This window comes from Rattus norvegicus, chromosome X (assembly GCF_036323735.1).
Source record: "Rattus norvegicus strain BN/NHsdMcwi chromosome X, GRCr8, whole genome shotgun sequence".
NCBI classification, from domain to species: domain Eukaryota; kingdom Metazoa; phylum Chordata; class Mammalia; order Rodentia; family Muridae; genus Rattus; species Rattus norvegicus.
In genome coordinates this window covers 152690230-152711560 of record NC_086039.1, presented here as the reverse complement: position 1 = coordinate 152711560, position 21331 = coordinate 152690230, and the positions used below count along the sequence as shown (strand labels likewise).

General features: G+C 38.1%; 1 pseudogene; it reads left to right on the top strand.

The window, feature by feature from the left end:
• Window positions 1–20387: 20387 nt before the first annotated feature.
• Nip7-ps14 (nucleolar pre-rRNA processing protein NIP7, pseudogene 14) lies at window positions 20388–20962 on the top strand (annotated as a pseudogene).
• Window positions 20963–21331: the final 369 nt, after the last annotated feature.

Below are 21331 nucleotides of genomic sequence, written 5' to 3'. Positions count from 1 at the left end.
AGAACCAAAAAAAAAAAAAAGAAAAAAAAAGAGAAAGAATACTAGTAAACTAGGAATTTCTATTTAGTAAAGTTGGTTATGATATGTAAAAGCCACAGAAATGTTACCTGAAAGACCTTAAAGATGCCAGATACTTTCCCTCTAAGAGATTGTGTTGATTACTAAATATGAAAATAAGTAAACAGGGCATGAGATGGGCTTTAAGAGGGTGGAATGGTTTTGACAATGAACAAAATGTCATTCAAAGACATTTAGAGGCAGAAAGGTCACAGTTGGTAGGGAAAACAGGGGTGATACAAAGGGTGGGGGGAGCCAGAAGCAAGGCTACTTTTCTTTATTGTAAATTTCAGATATTTATGTAACAAACTAGATATATAATTAAGCTAATTAAAGAGATTTGCAAGAAAAATAAAGAACTAAAATGGTTTTATTACAAGGAAGACAACATTGTAAAAGGAATGTTATGAGAAACTTTGGATTTGAATGTTATGAAAACTCTCTGACACCATGACCTAGCATACTGATTGGTATGAAACAGGTACTTTCTAAAGATTTATGGAATGCATAAAGAGCACCGAAAATATGTTGGTCAATTGTGTTATCACTGGATTGAATATATTTTTACAGGTACTAGTTTGAATGCTAATGCTTATTTAGAGAGAGAAATTTTCTAGTATGCTGAATTTGAAATCATACAAATAAAGGCACTATTAAACTAACTTAACAAAACACACTCATATTCTTGATATCCCTCTTAATTTAAGAGGAATGAGGGGGATATGGGAGGGTATGGAAGAAGGAAAAAGAAGGGGTAAAGAATGCAGTTGTGTTTTAATTTAAAAAATAAAAAGGAAAAGAAATCAGTGTTTTTATTAGATAGTAACATTTTGAAGTTGATAATTTTAAAAACAATGCACCATATGTCATGTATTAGACATGACAGGAAATAATAATCAAATTTGTTCTGTTTAATTAATTTACTGAGTTTATGAATATATTCTTAGCCCAAATGCCAATCATTATTTAATTAGGTCCTCCTGCTTTATGAAATGCCAACTTAAACCCAAGAAAATTGGGATGCACTTGCCTGTATTATACATGCCTGACTTGTGATTATCAGATTTACCTACAAAAGACATGGCTACCATTGGCCCAGGAGCTCTTCTCAGCTCAGACTACTTAATCTTCCTTTACTCCATCTGTGGCAAGGATGCAAGTTGTCCTGAAGCTTTTTAAATATTCAAATTTCATTAACATATATAATAAAATAAACACAGAGTTTCATTCTATTATAGTTCCCTTTGTTCTGTGAAGGTTTATTGAGTAACCCCATATGTTCAAGAAGTAAAGCAGCCATGCCAAGAAATACACATCATTTTGGGTTATTACACAAATGAGACAGCTGTGCTGGGTCAGACGAATCATCTATCTAGTCTGGTACTTGAGGTTATCCAATAACTTTCAAAAATATATGGATTATGTTTCAATTAAAATTAAAAATTGGTAATGAGTTAAATATTGTACTTTAGCTATGGTTTTCATCAAAAAGCATGCTTTCAAGAATAGGCAGAACTGACAATGTATTATATTATATAATGTATATAACAGATAATACATATTTTAGTATAAACTATTAAACCCTACCAAGGAAAACTGTTTTTAGTCCTCTTGTGATGAGCTGTGTTATCCAATAGCAGCATCTGCCATGCAATAATGAGAAGGTGGGTGGTTTCTTTTGCTGTTAGGTAACTTATTTAAATCCCCTGCTAGTTAAGAACACCAGCATATCTTTTAGGTCATTTTTGTCTTGCAGGGAGATTCCACATACATACATACATACATACATACATACATACATACATACATACATGCATGCATATATATGGTACTAAACTTATAAGACTACCAATTTTTTGTCTTCTCTTAGCTATCCTTAGTGAAGAGAGCAGTACAGTGAGGTTTTCTCTATAGCTCTTCTCTCACATTGCTAATTATGTTTCAGTATTGTTATGGGGATTTCCTCTGCTAGTGTTTATTGTCTGGTACTTAGTTTCTATGCATGGAATATGCGATAGGCACAGTGTGAATTTAGTTCCTTTCTTAGAAAAATTAAGAATTCTTATTGCAGTATTTTAGAATTCAGTATATTCTTCCAATAAAGAACTAAGAATTGCAAGAAAGTCTAGTGATTAAACTCGATCTTAAAGCTCAATTTTTTGTCTTTTCTAGCCTCTGCCTTTGAGTATAAAAACTGAAGACAGAATGAAAGGGAGGTGAAGGCTAGAGGAGTTTGCAGTACTGAGAATCCACACTGGGAGCAAATATTTCCCAAGGCTAATTAGCAAGTTAAAAAGTCAAATGTGGAATGCATTTGAGACTGCAAACGAAGTCACATGACAAGGGGAAATGCAAGTAGACGTGTGCAGCATGTAGTTGTAGAAGAGGAATTGCTACCGCCATTGAAAAAGTGAGAGACTTAGAGAAAATTAATGAAGTGAAAACTAAATTAGTTAATGAAGTAAGAGCCACAAAATTAATGAAGCAAAGGCTAGAAGAGCACATATTCAGAAAGTAACTCTTCACGCACAAATTTGAAGCTTAGCCTTCACATATTTTGAGAAGCTGGCCACCCAAGACAGAAATGAGAAATATATTGTTAATAATATTTCCTTTCTAAGAATATCAATAAGGATATACCAGCAGATTTTTTAAGCCATGGCTCTATTTCCATCCTGCTGGAAAGGTTAGTAGGAAATTGAATTAGACCAGACAGCATAGTAATAAAAGGGGAGTAGGTGAGAAAAATACCCATTTAGACAATAATCACTGTGCTTCAAAGGCTTGCTTTAAATCACTCACTCCATCTGCAAACCTTTAGACACAGGTGCCTTTGCCATTGTCAAGGTTATGAAGAGACACTAAAAAGTGACACTGAAGCCGTAGATAAGCTACATATTGAACAGCCCTTTCAATTGTATTCCAACCCCTACCCACATTTAGGCTAATAATGGGTATTCCTTCATCCTGTTCTTTGCTTCACCTCCCTTTGAAAGCTCTTTGATCTTTTCTACCAAGAATTCTTGCCAGTCGTTATTGAGTGCTTTCCACTGTGGTGCTTTATTTAAGCAACTTTACATATGGGAAAGTTCATTGTAAACATTTGGGGCCCTTTTAAATTCCATTTTTCATAAGTTTTTCTCTATTAGAATTCATCAAAATTTACAGAGAAATTACTGGGGAGAACCTGTATGCTTCCAACCTCATGACAAGTTTCCCTACTACACTTAATTAAGATCAAATTTCTTACTTTTTTCCTATAATCATGACCCTTTTCTGTACCAGCATCCTGCATTCGGTGATTATGTTTCCTGTGGTTTTTCTTGGCTCTGACAATTTCTTAAGTTTTTATTTTTTTATTGAATGTGATAGATCTAAAGAAAACTTATCAACTATTCTATAGGATACAGCTCAATTTTGATTTGTCTTGTACTTTTTAATGAGTAGATTGAGGTTGTGGGTTTCAAGACAAATACCATAGGATATAAACATGGGTAATTACTGCTCATGTTGAACTTGGACCAACTGGATGGTGTAACTTTTCCAGTTTCTACACTGGAAAAACGGATTATTATTTCTCCTTCCTCCTCTATAACCCTTAGAAAAAGATCACTATTTCCAGTACACAATGAAGTAATGACATGCTATACTATATCTCCTTGACAGCAGAGCTTCTAGAGAATTGCCATTCATAGGACAAGCCTTCTCCTCTCAATTTACTGTTTTACTATCCAAGAATTTCCTTGTATTAACATGGATTTCTGAGCATTTAGTTTACCCTTTTTTTCTGTATAGTTGTCAAATTGTCCTAACTTTAGGCATGTCTGGATAGGTTATTTGGGATTTTTATTCATTTGAATATATTCTTTATAATATTTTAAGAATACTAGGTTACTTTCTAGCACTAAAAGATGTTTCAAGCTTATGTGAATCTCCTACCCAACACCAAATACCAACCATTCATTCACAGAGTCAAGAAATAAGGTTGTGGAAACTATTTTTGAACATTGGAAATGTTCATTACTACTGGGGAGTCATTGCTTGTAGATGCTCTTAGCAAACAAAGGAAAAAGAATTATATGTGTAGTAACCAAGTATATTTACATATTTATAAATAAGTTTTCTTCATTACCATTTATACCCACACTAAGTTCAAAAATTCATGCCATACCAGTTCTTTACTCTTCCCAAGCATGCCAAACAAACCTCTTTCTCAGAATTGTAATAGTACTTCCCTTTCTTAGGATACCCATCCACATGTAGCTTCTTGCCTGATTTTGATACTGCCTGTACATCTTTTTTCAGATGTCACCTTCTCTACAAGTCTAATTTTCTAGAACATTGTATCAGTATTCTAACATTTTAGAGAACACCCATAACTCCATCTGTTGCATCCATATGTGTTGAGCATATCAGAGACTAAAACAATTCAGAAATTGTAGGTCTGAGGGTTATGTCCATCCTTCTCATCTCAAGAAAAAATACTTGGTTTCCTTTTAATCCTCTCTTTCTCAGATACTACTATATGAAACTAAATTCAGTGAATAAAAAGCAGTACCAATTCTCTCATTCAAGATGCAGTCATTGGAAGGTCCCCCAGCTCCCTGGACACAAATCCCAAGGGGGAGAGAGCTGGACCCTCAGAAGTGTGGACAATCCTGAGACCTCAGGGGAGACAACTACTTCTGTCAAAATTCCTGGCCCAAGAAAAAAACAACCAGTGCCTTCTGACCCCTCTGGGCACAGGGACCTAGGAGCACTCAGGGGCAGGAACTTTTGGGGTTCTGCCTGCACCAAGAGTTGAAAGCCAATCGGCAGGAAGGCCTATACACCTGAGAGCATAGGTAAGACCAACTTTTCTGCTCCAAGTGACCAGCCTGGCGGACTCAGGACACACAAAAGCAGAATTCCTCTGGGACAGGACACTTCCAGTTTCTGGCTATGCTTGGAGCTGAACTAGACCCACAGTTCCCTGCACACAAATCCCTTAGAAGAGAGAGCTGGATTCTCAAAGCTCAGACAATCCTGAGACCTCTGGGTAGACCAAAACTTCTGCTCACATTCCTGGCCAAAGAGGAACCTGCCTAGTAGCCTCTGGATACAGGAATATAGGGGAAGTCAGAGGCAGGAACCTCCTGATTTCTGCCTGCACCCAGAACTGAATTGAATCAGGCCCACAGCTCCCTGCACCCACATCCGATGGGGGAGAGAGCTGGACCCTTAGAAGTGTGGACAATCCTGAGACCTCAGGGAAGACTGCCACTTCTGCTGACCTTCCTGACCCAACAGGAACCCGCCTACTGCTGTCTGAGCACTCTGGGCACAGGGACCTAGGAGCAGTAAGGGGAAAGAAACTTCAGGTTTCAGCCTGGACTTAAAGCTGAAAGTCAGCTGCCAGGAGCACCTACACACCTGAGAACAGAGGTAAAACTAACTCTTCTGCCCCAAGCAACCAGCCTAGAGGATTCAGGTCACACAAACTGAGGGGCAACTCTCTGCTACCAGGTCTTGCTAAAAGAAAACAGGTCTAACAGAGGGTCAAGCCCTTGTCAGAGACAGCAAAACAAGATAATACCAGACACAACCTGATGGCGAGAGGCAAGTGCAGGAACCAAAGCAACAGAAACCAATACTACTTGGCATCATCGGAGCCCAGTTCTCCAAACAAAGCAAATACTGGATATCCAAACATCAGAGAAACAAGATTTGTATTTAAAATCACATCTCATGATGATGATAGGGGACTTTAAGAAGGACATAAACAACTCCCTTAAAGAAATACAGGACAACACAGGTTTAAAAAAAAAAAAGTCAAAGCCCTTAAAGAGAAAACATGAAAATCCATTAACGCATTACAGGAAAACACAACCAAACTGGTGAAGAAATTAAACGAAACATTCAGGATTTAAAAATGGAAAGAGAAACAAAAAAAAACAATAAAGACAAAGGGAGACAACCCTGGAGATCAAAAACCTAGGGAAGAGATCAGGAGTCATAGACACGAGCATCACCTACAAAATGCAAGAGATAGAAGAGAGACTCTCAGGGGCACAAGATACCATAGAAAACATCAACACGACGGTCAAAGATAATGTAAAACAAAAAACAAAACAAAACAAAAAAACAAAAAAACAAAAAAACAAACAAAAAAAAAAGCTCCTAGCCCAAAACATGCAGGAAATCCAGGACACAATGAGAAGATAATAAACCAAAGGATAATTGGTATGGAAGAGAGTTAAGATTCCCAACCTAAAGGGCCAGTAAATAACTTCAACAAAATTATAGAAGAAAACTTACCTAACCTAAAGAAAGAGATGCCCATAATTATACAAGAGGCCTATAGAACTCCAAAGAGATTGGACCAGAAAAGAAATTCTTCCTGTCACAATAGTGAAAACACCAAATGCACAAAATAAAGAAAGAATATTAAAAGCAGTAATGGGAAAAGGTCAAATGACATATAAAAGCAGACCTCTAAGAATTACACCAGACTTCTCACCAGAGACTATGAAAGCCAGAAGATGTTATACAGACCTGAAGAAAACACAAATGCCAGCCCAGGCTACTATATCCCACAAAATTCTCAATTAACATAGATGGAGAAGCAAGATATTCCATGACAAAACCAAATATACACAATATCATTCTACAAATCCGTCCCTACAAAGAATAATAGATGGAAAACTCCAACATAAGAAGAGAAACTACACCATACAAAAAGCAAGAATGTAATTTCCTTGCAATGAAACCAATAGAGAGACAAACAAACATAATTCGACCTCTAACAATGAAAATAACAGGAAACGAAAATCACTATCTTTAATATCTCTTAACATCAATGGACTCAATTCCCCAATTAAAAAAACATAGACTAACAGACAGGATATGGAAGGAGGTCCCAGCATTTTACTGCATACAGAAAACATACCTTAGAGACAAAGACAGAAACTATCTCAGAGTAAAAGGCAAGAAAACAACTTTGCAAGCAAATGGTCAGAGGAAAGAAGCTGGAGTAACCATTCTAATGTGGAATAAAATTGACTTTCATCCAAATGTTATCAAAAAAGATAAGGAAGGACACTTCATATTCATCAAAGTAAAAGTCTACCAAGATGAACTCTCAATCCTAAATATCTATGCTCCAAATGCAAGGGCACATACATTCATAAAAGAAACCTTACTAAAGTTCAAAGAACACATTGCAACTCACAAAATAATACTAGGAAATTTCAACACTCCACTCTCATCAATGGACAGATCATGGAAACAGAAAATAAACACAAAGTGAAACGAACAGAAGTTATGAACCAAATGGATTTAACAGATAGTTATAGAACATTTCATCCTAAAAATATATAACTTCTCACAACCTCATGGTACCTTCTCCAAAATTGACCATATAATTGGTCACAAAACAGGCACAAACAGATACAAGAAGATTTAAATAATCCCATGCATCCTATCAGATCACCACAGACTAAGGCTGGTCTTCGATAACAATAATGAGAGAAAGCCCATATTTACATGGAAGTTGGACAACACTCTACAAAATGATAACTTAGTCAAGGAAGAAATAAAGAAAGAAAGAGATTAAAGACCTTTTTTTAGAATTTAGTGAAAATGAAGGAAGAACATACCCAAACTTGTGGGACACAATGAAAGCACTGCTAAGAGGAAAACACATAACTCTGAGTGCCTGCAAACAAAAAAGCTCTAGAACACCCAAGCTGAGCAGAAGGCAGGAAATTGTCAAACTCGGGGCTGAAAACAACCAAGTAGAAACAAAAAGGACTATAACAAGAATCTACAAACTCAGGAGCTGGTTTTTTGAGAAAATCATCAAGATAGATAAACCCTTAGTCAGACAACCCACAGAGACAGTATTCAAATTAACAAAATCAGAAATGAAAAGCAAGACATAACAACTGAATCTGAGGAAATTCTGGAGGAAATGAACAATACAAAGTACCAAAGTTAAATCAGGATCAGATAAACCATCTAAACAATCCTATAATGCCTAAAGAAATAGAAGCAGTTTTTAAAATTCTTGCAACCAAAAAGAGCCCAAGATCAGATAGGTTTGGTGCAGGATTCTATCAGACCTTCATAGAAGACATCACACTACTACTGTCCAAACTATTCCACAAAATATAAACAGAAGGAACACTGCTCAATTCCTTCAGTGAAGACACAATTATGCTTAAAACTAAACCACACAAAGACCCAATAAAGAAAGAGAACTTCAGACCAATTTCCCTTATGAATAGTGACACAAAAAATATTCAATAAATTTCTCGAAAACCAAATCCAAGAACACATCAAATGATCATCCAACCTGAACAAGTAGGCTTCATCCCAGGGATGCAGGGATTGTTCAATATACAGAAATCCATTAACATAGTCTACTATACAAACATACTCAAAAAAATGATCTTCTCATTAGATGCTGAGAAAGCATTTGACAAAATTCAACACCCCTTTTTTCATGATAAGTCTTGGAAAGATCAGGAATTCGAGGCCCATTCCTAAACATAGTAAAATCAATACAGAGCAAACCAGTAGCCAACATCAAACTAAATGGAGAGAAACTTGAAGCAATTCAACTAAAATCAGGGACTAGACAAGGCTGCCCACTCTCTCCCTACTTATTCAATATAGTACTCAAAGTTCTATCCAGAGCAATCAGACAATGAAAAGAGGTCAAAGGGATACAAATTAGAAAGGAAAAAGTCAAAAATATCACTATTTGCAGATGATATGATAGTATACTTAAGTGCCCCAAAAATTCTAACAGAGAACTACTAATCCTGATAAACAACTTCAGCAATGTTGCTGGGTATAAAATTAACTCAAACAAATCAGTAACCTTCCTCTACTCAAAGGATAAACAGGCTGAGAAAGAAATTAGGGAAATGACACCCTTCACAATAGTCCCAAATATCATAAAATACCTCTGTGTGACTCTAACCAAGCAAGTGAAAGATCTGTTGACAAGAACATCAAGTCTCTGAAGAAAAAAATTGAAGAAGATCTCAGAAGATGACCCATGCTCATGATTGGCAGGATTAATATAGTAAAAGTGACCATTTTGCCAAAAGCAATCCACAGATTCATTGCAATCCCCATCAAAATTCCTACTCAATTCTTCTTAGATTTAGAAAGAGTAATTCAAAAATTCATTTGGAATAATAAAAACTGGGGACAGTGAAAACTATCCTCAACAATAAAAGGACTTCTGTGGGAATCACTATCCCTGACCTCAAGCAGTATTACAGAGCAATAGTGATAAAAAACTGTATGGTATTAGTACAGAGACAGGCAGATAGATCAATGGAATAGAATTGAATACTCAAAAATGAATCCACACACCTATGGTCACTTGATCTTTGACAAAGAAGCTAAAACCATCCAGTGGAAAAAAGATGGCATTTTCAACAAATGGTGCTGGTTCAACTCGTGGTCAGGATGTAGAGGAATGCAAATTGACCCATTCTTATCACTCTCTAAAAACCTTTAGTCCAAGTGGATCAAGGTCCTCCACATAAAACCAGATACACTTAAACTAACCGAAGAAAAAGTAGGGAAAATCCATGAACACATGGGCACTGGGGAAATTTTCATGAACAAAACACCAATGGCTTATGTTCTAAGATTAAAAATTGACAAATGGGACCTCATAAAACTACAAAGCTTCTGTAAGTCAAAGGACACTGCCATTAGGACAAAATGGCAACCAACAGATTGGGAAAAGATTTTTACCACTCTTACATCTGATAGAGGGCTAATATCCAATATATACAAACAACTCAAGAAGGTAGACTCCAGAGAGCAAAATAACCCTATTAAAAAAGGAGTACAGATTGGGAAAAGATCTTTACCAATCCTACAACAGATAGAGGCCTTATATCCAAAATATACAAAGAACTCAAGAAGTTAGAACACAGGGAAACAAATAACCCTATTAAAAAATGGGGCTCAGAGCTAAACAAAGAATTCACAGCTGAGGAATGCCGAATGGCGGAGAAACACCTAAAGAAATGTTCAACATCTTTAGTCATAAGGGAAATGCAAATCAAAACAACCCTGAGATTTCACCTCACACCAGTGACAATGGCTAAGATCAAAAACTCAGGGGACAACAGATGCTGGCGAGGATGTGGAGAAAGAGGAACACTCCTCCATTGTTGGTAGGATTGCAAACTGGTACAACCATTCTGGAAATCAGTCTGGAGGATCCTCAGAAAATTGGACATTGAACTGCCTGAGGTCCAGCTATACCTCTCTTGGGCATATACCCAAAAGATGCCCCAACATATAAAAAAGACACGTGCTCCACTATGTTCATTGCAGCCTTATTTATAATAGCCAGAAGCTGGAAAGAACCCAGATGCCCTTCAACAGAGGAATGGATACAGAAAATGTGGTACATCTACACAATGGAATATTACTCAGCTATCAAAAACAACGACTTTATGAAATTCGTAGGCAAATGGCTGGAACTGGAAAATATCATCCTGAGTGAGCTAACCCAAACACAGAAAGACATACATGGTATGCACTCACTGATAAGTGGCTATTAGCCCAAATGCTTGAATTACCCTAAATGCCTAGAACAAATGAAACTCAAGACAGATGATCAAAATGTGAATGGTTCACTCCTTCTTTAAAAGGGGAACAAGAATACCCTTGGCAGGGAAGAGAGAGGCAAAGATTAAAACAGAGACTGAAGGAACACCCATTCAGAGTCTGCCCCACATGTGGCCCATGCATATACAGCCATCCAATTAGACAAGATGGATGAAGCAAAGAAGTGCAGACCGACAGGAGCCGGATGTAGATCGCTCCTGAGAGACACAGCCAGAATACAGCAAATACAGAGGCGAATACCAGCAGCAAACCACTGAACTGAGAATAGGACCCCCGTTGAAGGAATCAGAGAAAGAACTGGAAGAGCTTGAAGGGGCTCGAGACCCCATATGTACAACAATGCCAAGCAACCAGAGCTTCCAGGGACTAAGCCACTACCTAAAGACTATACATGGACTGACCCTGGACTCTGACCTCATAGGTAGCAATGAATATCCTAGTAAGAGCACCAGTGGAAGGGGAAGCCCTGGGTCCTGCTAAGACTGAACCCCCAGTGAACTAGACTGTTGGGGGGAGGGGGACAATGGGGGGAGGGTGGGGAGGGAACACCGATAAGAAAGGGGAGGGGGGAGGGGGATGTTTGCCCGGAAACTGGGAAAGGGAATAACACTCGAAATGTATATAAGAAATACTCAAGTTAATAAAAAAAAAAAAGGGGAGTACAGAGCTAAACAAAGAATGTTCAACTGAGGAATGTTGAATGGCCAAGAAGTACCTAAAGAAATGTTCAACATCCTTAGTCATCAGGGAAATGCAAATCAAAACAAACCTGAGATTCCACTCATACCAGTCAGAATGGCTAAGATCAAAATCTCAGGTGATAACAGATGCTGGCAAGGATGTGGAGAAAGAGGAATACCCCTCTATTGTTTGTGGGATTCTCATCTTGTACAACCATTCTGGAAATCAGTCTAGAGTTTCCTCAGAATATTGGACATTGTACTATCTGAGAACCTAGCTATACCTCTCCTGGGCATATACACAAAGGATTCTCTTACATACAACAAGGACACATCCTTATTTCATAGCAGCCTTACTTATAATAGACAGAAGCTGGAAAGAATCCAACTTCAACAAGCATATTGTTGAAGGCAACAAAGGAACAGATAAAGAACATGAAGTACATCTACACAGTGGAGTACTATGCAGCTATCAAAAACAATGACTTCATGAAACTCATAGGCAAATGGATGGAACTAGAAAATATCATCCTGAATCAGGTAACTCAATCAGAAAAAACACACATGGTATACATCACTGATAAGTTGATGTTAGCCCAAAAGCTTGAATTACCTAAGATACAATCCAGAGACCACATGAAGCTCAAGAAGAAGGACAACCAAAGTGCAGATGCTTCAGTCCTTCTTAAAGGAGGAATAAAAATATTCATGGGAGGGGATATGGATACAAAGTTTGGAGCAGAGACTGAAGGAATGGCCATTCAGAGCCTGCCCCACCTGTGTATATAGCCCATTTATATACAGTCACCAAAACTAGATAATATTGAAGAAGCAAAGAAATCCATGCTGACAGGAGCCTAACATAGCTATCTCCTGAGAGGCTCAGCCAGAGCATGTCAAATACAGAGGTGAATGCTAACAGGATTCCTGTTGGAGGAATTAAAGAAAGGATTGAAAGAGCTGAAGGGGCTTGCAACCCCATAAGAACAACATTTGCAATTAACCAGAGATCCCAGGTACTAAACCACTACCCAAAGACTGTACATGGACAGACCATGGCTCCAACTGCATATGTAGCAGAGGATGCCCTTGTTGGGCACCAATGAGAGGAGAAGCCCTTAGTCCTGCCAAAGGTGGAACACCCATTGCAGGGGAATGTGGGTGGTTGGGGAGGGGGAGCACCCTTATAGAAGAAGGGTTGGGGGATGGGGTAGGGGTCTTATGGCCAGTAAACTGGGAAAGGGAATAACATTTGAAATGCAAATAAAAATATTCAATAAAAAAGAAGGAAATTAAAAAAATCAGTCTTTCAAAAGAAGTCACCAAAGTTAGAAGAACTTGCTTTCTGATATAATATAGCAATTTTTACTCTGAGGGGGAAAAGAAAGAACATCTAGTTAATGAATATTGTTCACTGAGAAACTGGCAACCATTCAGGAAATTTTCCCCTGTGCCATTGTGTTCGAGGTTGTTTCTCACTTTCTCTTTTATTACATTTATCATATCTGGTTTTATTTGGAGGTTCTTGATCCACTTGGACTTCAACGTTGTACAAGAAGATAAGAATGAATCAATTTGCATTCTTCTATATCCTGACCATCAGTTGAATCAGCACCATTTGTTGAAAATGCTTTCGTTTTCCCACTGGATTCTTTTGGCTACTTTGTCAAAGATCAAGTGGCCAAAGTGTGTGGGTTCATTTTTGGGTCTTCAATTCTATTCCACTGATCTATATGCCAATCTCTGTACCAATATCGTGTGGTTATTATCACTATTTCTCTGTAGTGAAGCTTGAGGTCAGAGATGGTGATTCCCCAGAAGCTCATTTATTGTTGAGAATTGTGAGGGTAGATAAAACCTATAGAGACCACATCCAGTGGATAGGCACAGGCCCTGGATGAGAAGTGGGGCCACACATCCACCTCAAAAATATTAATCCAGAATTCCTCCTATCAAAAGGAAATGTAGGGACAAAGAGTGGAGCAAAGACTGAAGGAAAGGGTATCCAGTGACTGCCCCACCTGGGGATCCTATTCCATATCCCAAGCTCAGACAGTATTGCTGATGCCAAGTAGTGCTTGCTGAAAGGAACATGGTACAGCTGTCCCCTGTGTAGCTCTGTCAGAGCTTGACCAATACAGATGTGGATGTACGCAGTGAACCACTGGACTGAGTATGGGGACCCCAATGGAGAAGTTAGGGAAAGGACTGAGGAGCTGAAGGGGTTTGCAATGTCATAGAAAGAACAGCAATATCAACCAACCAGAATCCCCAAAGCTCCCAAAGACTAAAGTATCAACCAAAACATACACATGGGGGAAACCCCTGGCTCCAGTTAGATATGAAGCAGAGGATGGCCTTATTGGCCATCACTGGCAGGGGAGCCACTTGGTCCTGTGGATGAGCCTGGGTAGGGTATTGATAGGGCACTGAGACAGGAGTGGGTGGGCAGGTGGGGGAGCACCCTCATAGAGGCAGGGAGAGGGTAGATGACTTTGGAAATGTGAACGGTTCCTTCGTTGTTGGAAAGCAAATGAAAAGCCAGAGAGAAAAGTTCTAGTTCTCTACCACCATTACCAACAATTTTCCCCAGCCCATCTATTCACTTAGCTATCATCCCATGGCTTCTAATTTGCCTCTGCCAGCTTCTTTCCTCCTTGTTTTCAGGACTGGATCTCACTTTTTTTCTTCTTTTAATGCCCTGATATACTGAGCTCAGCCTCCCTTCTTGAGTTTTCTTGTACCCGATGCTGCAAAGAAGATAAGTCTTCCCACCAACTTCATCCCAAGAAAGACCCAAACATATAGCTGCAGCCAGGCTAGGATCTTCAGTTCTGCCAGCAAACATGCACAGTATAAAGGATTCTTTATACAGAGCAATAAGACATTTAGATTAGGAACATCCCACAAGATGGACAAAAAGAAATATTAGGGATAATTTTTATGGTAAATAAATCGGAAGAGCTTGTTTTTGTGAGTATTTGTCATTTTGTCTCCCTGATCCTCTGAATCATATCTCCCAGTTTCAAAATTATTAAATATCTTTTACATGAGAGACATTTAACTCTCTGGTGAAGGCAAGCAGGATGGTAACTCTAGTAATCCCTGAAATTAACAACACAAAGGCAAGAAATGGCTTCAAAACTGTTGACTAAAAAACTAAATCTAAATCCATTACAAAAGTAAATAATATCATTTGTCAGATTCTTCATACCAATATTGATATCTGTAAGGGGTTAAGACCCTGTGAGTCCTAATTGCACTGACAATGTCATTTGCAAAGTGGTAAAATATGCAAAATAAAATGCAACAAAACTAAGGCTGTGAGAAATTTGCATCTGTAAGCTCAGACCCCAGACTTCTTTAGCTTTAATGAAATTGTTTTCATTCCATTGAAAATGAACATGATCTTACAGTTGATATCATACCCACCAATAAAGGAATAGGGTAAAAAGAAGACACATGTTGTGAAAGATACAGCTAAGTTCAAACAAATGAGATAAAGATATTTATACAAATATCAACGAAAGCTCAAGCCAACAGAGATCAGGATTTCTAGAGTTTTCTTACAGTTTTGTCAGTTGTATTTAGAAAACATGAAATTCATGTCTCTTTTTGTAGAATCATAAACTAACTTTATTTTTCCGTTAGAAAAGTAGCATCTTTAAAGTATCCTTAAGGAAATCTATGGCCTGACAGAAGCTGTCAGAAGGGCCAGAGCCTCTTGGTGAAGCTGGTGGCAGCCACAGCACAGACACTTCTGCAATTGTGATTGTGTTCAGCCCACAGGTCAGGTTGCTTGATCTCACTTCTTCCTCACTAGACAAAAAGAGCAATCACTTCAACATCCACAGGTGACGGGTTTAACTAAAAAGGTTGTAGAAAGATTAGTTACTTGGAAAGTTTCATGACAAGCAACTCAACAATCAATTGGAACAAGTTTGATAAGTTGGGAGAAAATAGGAACTTACACCACTGAGAAAAACATCCTAGGATTTTCAATACTTACTCACAAATGACAGTATCTTCTGTTAAAGCTGCTCTCTGGACACCACTAACAGGGAGAATCAACTTTTCACTTTACCTACTCTGAAAGAATAAAAGACTGTGTTGACAGAGCTCATCCTAAAAACTGTGGTTTATGGGCCTTAGATCTACCTAAACCAGGCCCTCTAGCAAAGGGGCAGGGATCACTGTGAATGGATAAACAAACCATTCCCTAAAGTAAATTCTAATTCTTTCACCTAATAATTCAGACTTTACAGTCCTCAGAAATATGAGATGGAGTGATGGAACATTAAGCCAAAATAAATGCTGTAAGTGCCAGGGAACTAAAGAAACAACACTGAAAATTTACAAAAGGAATTAGCAGCACATGAGTAAGCAGAGCATAAGGCAGAAAACAGCAAGAAAAACTGCCCAGGTCATTTCTGTCCTATTATTTCCTGTAATAATCACAGGAATTCATTCTTCTCATCCATGTTTTCACTCACTCATCTATTTATTTTTAAGAAAAAAAATCACAGAATAACTATGTGCCAGGTAATGTTCCAGGTACTAGAAAGATGGTGGATATAAGACGGAAATTGTCTTTACTTTCATGCAGCCCATCTCTGGCAATTGGCAATAAGCATGAAACACATAGATAAATTGTACAGATGCAAGTATTATAAATAAAATGGAAATGGACTGATGTCACAGGGAGGATACGGGTGTAGACACTCCTTTTCATGAATCAATACGTCTAAGGACTAAGTCCAAGTTCAAGCCTCATGGATGGAAGGAGCCAGTCATGCAAATAAAAGTTGTTAAGTACTATATTTTCTGTTTGTATTTTTGTTAAGGGGTTTTATGTTACCTTATGTATTAGTCAACCTATAAATCCTTGTCTTTTGATATACCATTTGTATTATAAAATTCTTTGCAATGTATCTTGTCCATATTCACACATATTCCTCCTAAGTATAACTCTCATGTCATGTACTCCATTTCTCTATTTTCTTTCAGAAGAATCTGTCCTGTAGCAAAATACAAACATACAAAACACAAAACATGGCCTTTCCAAGTTTACCCTCAACGAAAATACAAACAGGAAATGCAAATATATGAAAAATAATACTCTGAGAAGAGGGGATATCTAGGGAAATGTAATGTCTTCACAAATAAAAGCTTACATTCAGAGGAGCTGGAACTTATCAAGCCTGGTGAGTATAACAGATAAAGTCAGAGAAACTGGCAGGAACAGACTGGTAAAGACCTCATAAGCACTGGATAAGAATGCAGAGTGTAGATTGTATCCCAGGCACAATATCATAAATTTGTGTTTTAGAAGATTTTTTTACTTAGCCAAAGAGATTAGTGACAGATAAGGATGGGTATACGATGAGAATGAAAGTGCAGTAAAGAGAGGAATAGATATTGGCCAGTGTCGTGCTAGAAAAAGAGAGACGTAAACAAAGTTTGGCTCAGCTTTAATGTGGAACTCATGAGACTTGCTACTGGATTCACTGTGAATAGAGATTGAAAGAAAGGAGTCAAGAGCTTACGTAGGAACTGATTAGATAGTGGTACCAGGTTTCTGGAATGAGGGGCAATAAAAGAAGACGATTAGAAGTCTATTATGATTATCTAATAATACTGCAATAAATTGTTTTAATTTTGTTTATAGATAAGAGGACTATGTCAGAAGGCCATGTAGCCAGAGTACCCATGCTGTCCTGGCTAGTTTCCCAGGCTATAGAATGTCCCAGGGTCAAGTAGCAAATATCTCTTCCCAGGTTCTTTTCTTCCCCACAACGTCTACTAAGGAAACATCCCCCCACTGACTTTATCCTGCTGCCAAGCTCCTTTCCTGTCTTCTCATTACTCAGCTACTTCTTACCCACTGGTCCAAGCCCCAACTTCTGGAGTTATTGAAAATTACTCCATTACACACTGCAACACGGGCAAACGCAACTTCAGTAAAGGCTTTTCAAATCTCATGGTAATTTTGAGTGGCTCGTGTTTACCTCCAGTAAACAACAGCAACAAAAGCAAAGTAAAACAAACAAATGAAAACTATGCTCATACATAGAACATGAAAGCTAGAGTGATGCTGCCTCCTTTCATATTTCGTTTGCTTATCATCACATTATAAACATTGTTTAAACGCTCTTTTGTCCTAAGAATTAATATGCAGACTCCTGGATGTTTAAAAACAATTTGTAAAAGTACTATCGTATGGGTATTTAAAATAACATTTCATATGTGGGTGTGTGTCATAGTTTAATAAAAGCTATGATAAGTGGGATGACAATCTTCTTCCTCCAAAATCCATTCTCAGTCTAACACAGAGTGACAGGTACAGGAAACCTTTGGTCAAATTTTTGGTTAGGGTAGTCCAAGAGACTTCTAAAATGATATACACTATTGACATCACCCTTGGTTGCCTCAAAAAAAATGGAGATAAGAGAGGGGGGATGGGATAGGGGGTTTATGAACTAGAAACCAGGAAAGGGGATAACATTTGAAATGTAAATAAAAATATCCAATAAAAATGGAGATAAGACCCTGTGGCTGAATATAATATACACTTCGGACACAAGCTTTGGAGGAATCATTCTGGATCTGCCCTGGAAACCACCTCACTGAGGACTAGCTCTCATGGTTTTGGAAAGAGCAATTAAAGGTACCATCAGAGAAAAGCAATTGAATAGTCCTATCCAGCCGAAACACCAAGGAACGACCATGACCAGTATGGCAAGATATTCAGAAAGTACAATAGTAGTATTCAGATCTTAGAGATAAGCAACAAACTGCTCAATTGAATATTAAGGCCTATTCAATAAGAGGTAATCTATGTCTGGTACTATAAATTTAGTTAACTACCTTTGAGAGATGAGACCACAGAATCCACAGGATAACCTACTACAACCAGTTTCCTAAAGCAGGACAAGCTCTAATGGCATACTAAATATTTATCTTTATATCCATAGATATCTGTAGCTCTTGTGCATTATCCAGGAAACCTCTTTTTGCAGTAGGTTTATATCATTAAAAACGCCACAACTAGCAATTTCTACAAAAGAAATGTAGAAGTCACCTGATAATAGTATATCTAGCTTCAATGTGTCTACAACACAGCTACTATACTTACTACTCAAGGAATATCTCAGAAGAAGTGGATGGAAATATTTGAAAGCCAAGTGATCAGGACATTTGCTACAGGACAGATTCTTCTGAAAGAAAATAGAGAAATGGAGAACATGACATGGATGAGTTATACTTAGGAGGACTATGTGTGAATATGGACAAGATATATTGTAAAGAATTTTCATAATACAAATGGTATATCAAAAGACAAGGATTCATAAGTTGATTAATACAAAAAGTAACATAAAACCCCTTAACAAAAATAAAAACAGAAAACATCATTGACTAGACATGAGCATACTGTCATAGATTTTTTTTTACTGGAATGGATCATTTATTCTGAAACTTGGAGTTGTAAAGCTTGCATCTTTCATTGTAGCAACAAGTCTGTCTTCAAGAAGAAAAGGACACTGTCACTTGGTTCTCTTTTAAGTAAAGGGCATAGATGTTAATATTGAGCTATCCTTGGAAGTGAACAGAGAGCTCCGAAAGCTAGTTTAGCATAGATGGAAGACACAGTGTTTTGTGCTTGGCTTTCCTCTACTCAGAAGTGCTTCTTTGGCCCAGCTGATGTTTTAAAGGCCGCTCTAGAGGGCAGCCTCAAGGAGGTCAGGTCAGGAGGTTAGAATATGATGTGGTGAGAGGTCCTGGGGTCAGCTTTGGAGAAAAACAAAACACAAAGAGGAAATAGTTGTTACCCACTACAGAGGGAACTGACATTTACAAATACATCTGTTCCCAGAGAGTTCAGTGGAAATGGGGTTCAAAGATCATTTGTTGTCTGTGAGCTCAGACAGTCACAGAACACAACTCTGAGCATGCAGCATTCCATTCTGGTGCCATGATTCCCAGATTCATGTCTGGAGCTAATCCTTTCCAATAGCAGTAAGTATATCACATGCAGCTCTTTTCTTAAAACTTCAAGCTTAAGTTTGTTTTCCTCTCAAGCTCCTCAGCACACATCTTGACAGTTACTTTCCACATTTAAGATTACCTATTCTACCACCAATACAGGCCTTATCGTTACAGTGGGACTCTCATAATCACTTAATCACACTCATTATTATCACTTTACGACGTAGTTCCCAGAGTATCCTGAAAGCAATCTATAAGCCAAATACGCAGCATGTCAAGTCTCACACATTCAGTTTCAAAGGAAGCATCAAGGAGCTGAACTTTCTCATGTCCTTTCCCACTGTCAACTCTACCATGTTCCCATAAATGATGGGACAGTTATTCAGCTACCTTCTAGGCAGGACTCATGACCATCAAGGGTATTGACTCTCAACCTTCTTAATGCTGTGACCTTTTAAAACAGTTCCTCATATTATGGTGACCCGACCATAAAACGATTTTAATTGTTACTTTATAACTGTAGTTTGCTACTGTTATGAATCATCCCATTATGAATTGTAATGTAAATATATTTGGAGACAGATTTCCAAAGCAGTTTCTACTCATAGTTAGAGAACTGATATTCTAGAGTAATGGATGGGTTAGGGAGAAAATGACAGCATGTCTTACAAAACTTAGATCGAAATTTAACAGAAGCCAATAGGAATGTCTGTAGCATGTAGATAATGTGAAATCAGTTAAGGGTGAAATCTGGTGTTCTTATTTATAAAACTTCCCAGCATTGGACTTTTATGCAACAAAATAATAAAATAAAAGGGACATGTGGAAATAGGCAAATACATTCTTGGAGTAATGAGCTACTTCTAAAGACGTAATTGGACCAGGGGTCATGTTGAGATTTTTCTTAAAACAAGTAAAGGAAAGCAAGGATGTGAGAAAGTGGAATGCACTTACAATTACATTTAAGAATTTCCAGTTTCAAAGCACAAGGTCCCCAGGAGTCAATCTAGTGGGTAAATGAGGCCTTTAACTGAAGAACAAACCCAGGTGATGTTTGAGAAGATTATAGAATACACTGGAGAGAATCTACAACTCCTGGTGAACAGGCCCAATGTCACCTACTGTTTCCAACTGCACAATGACCGAGTGTATTCTGTGAGTGAGATGACCCTAAAGCTGACTGCTAGCATCTCCAGAGATAAGCAAGTGTCACTGGGGATGTGTTTTGGAAAGTTATACTAAGACCCACAAGTTCTGGTTACTTGTTACAGTTCTGGGTTACCTTGCACCCTTATGCCAAGTATAAAGTGTGGCTAAAGTCTGGAGCAGAGCAGTCTTTTAGTATGGAAAACATGTGTTGAAATCCGGTCTGGGTCAAATCACTGAAAACATGTCTCAGTACCAAGGAGTGGTGGTTTATTCCATGGCAGACATTCCTTTGGGTTTTGGGGTGGCAGCAAAGTCTACCCAAGGCTTCAAAAAAGTGGAACCATAAGCCAACTGTGGTGTTCCATTAAGGAGACATTGAGGAATATGGATGCCATGATGAGACTGACTTAAGATGGTCTTCCCAACAACGTTTTGCTGTGTGAGAGGACTTAGCCTTGTTTCCTGTGTACAGGCCACCATGTTAAATCTGGATAACAGCTTGTATTCTTATCAACAGAAATGGCTCAAAAATAGGGTTTCTGGCCCTCTAGCGGCAAAAGCAGGTGGATCAAAAGTGTAAGTCTGGCTCAGGATACTTGGCAAGTTCAGGGCTAGCCTGAGCTACCTAGTGACACTTATCTAAAATCTAAAATAAACAAACCAGAACCTGTGAGTGTTTGTGAGAATAAATATTGTTTCAACTTTGTATCTGCACAGTCTTTGTTTGAATCAGAAGACTTGTTCTGAGCAATGGTTCCTAACTTACTTCACTGAGGACAGGGGTGATCTTACTGATATCTGTGATAACACTG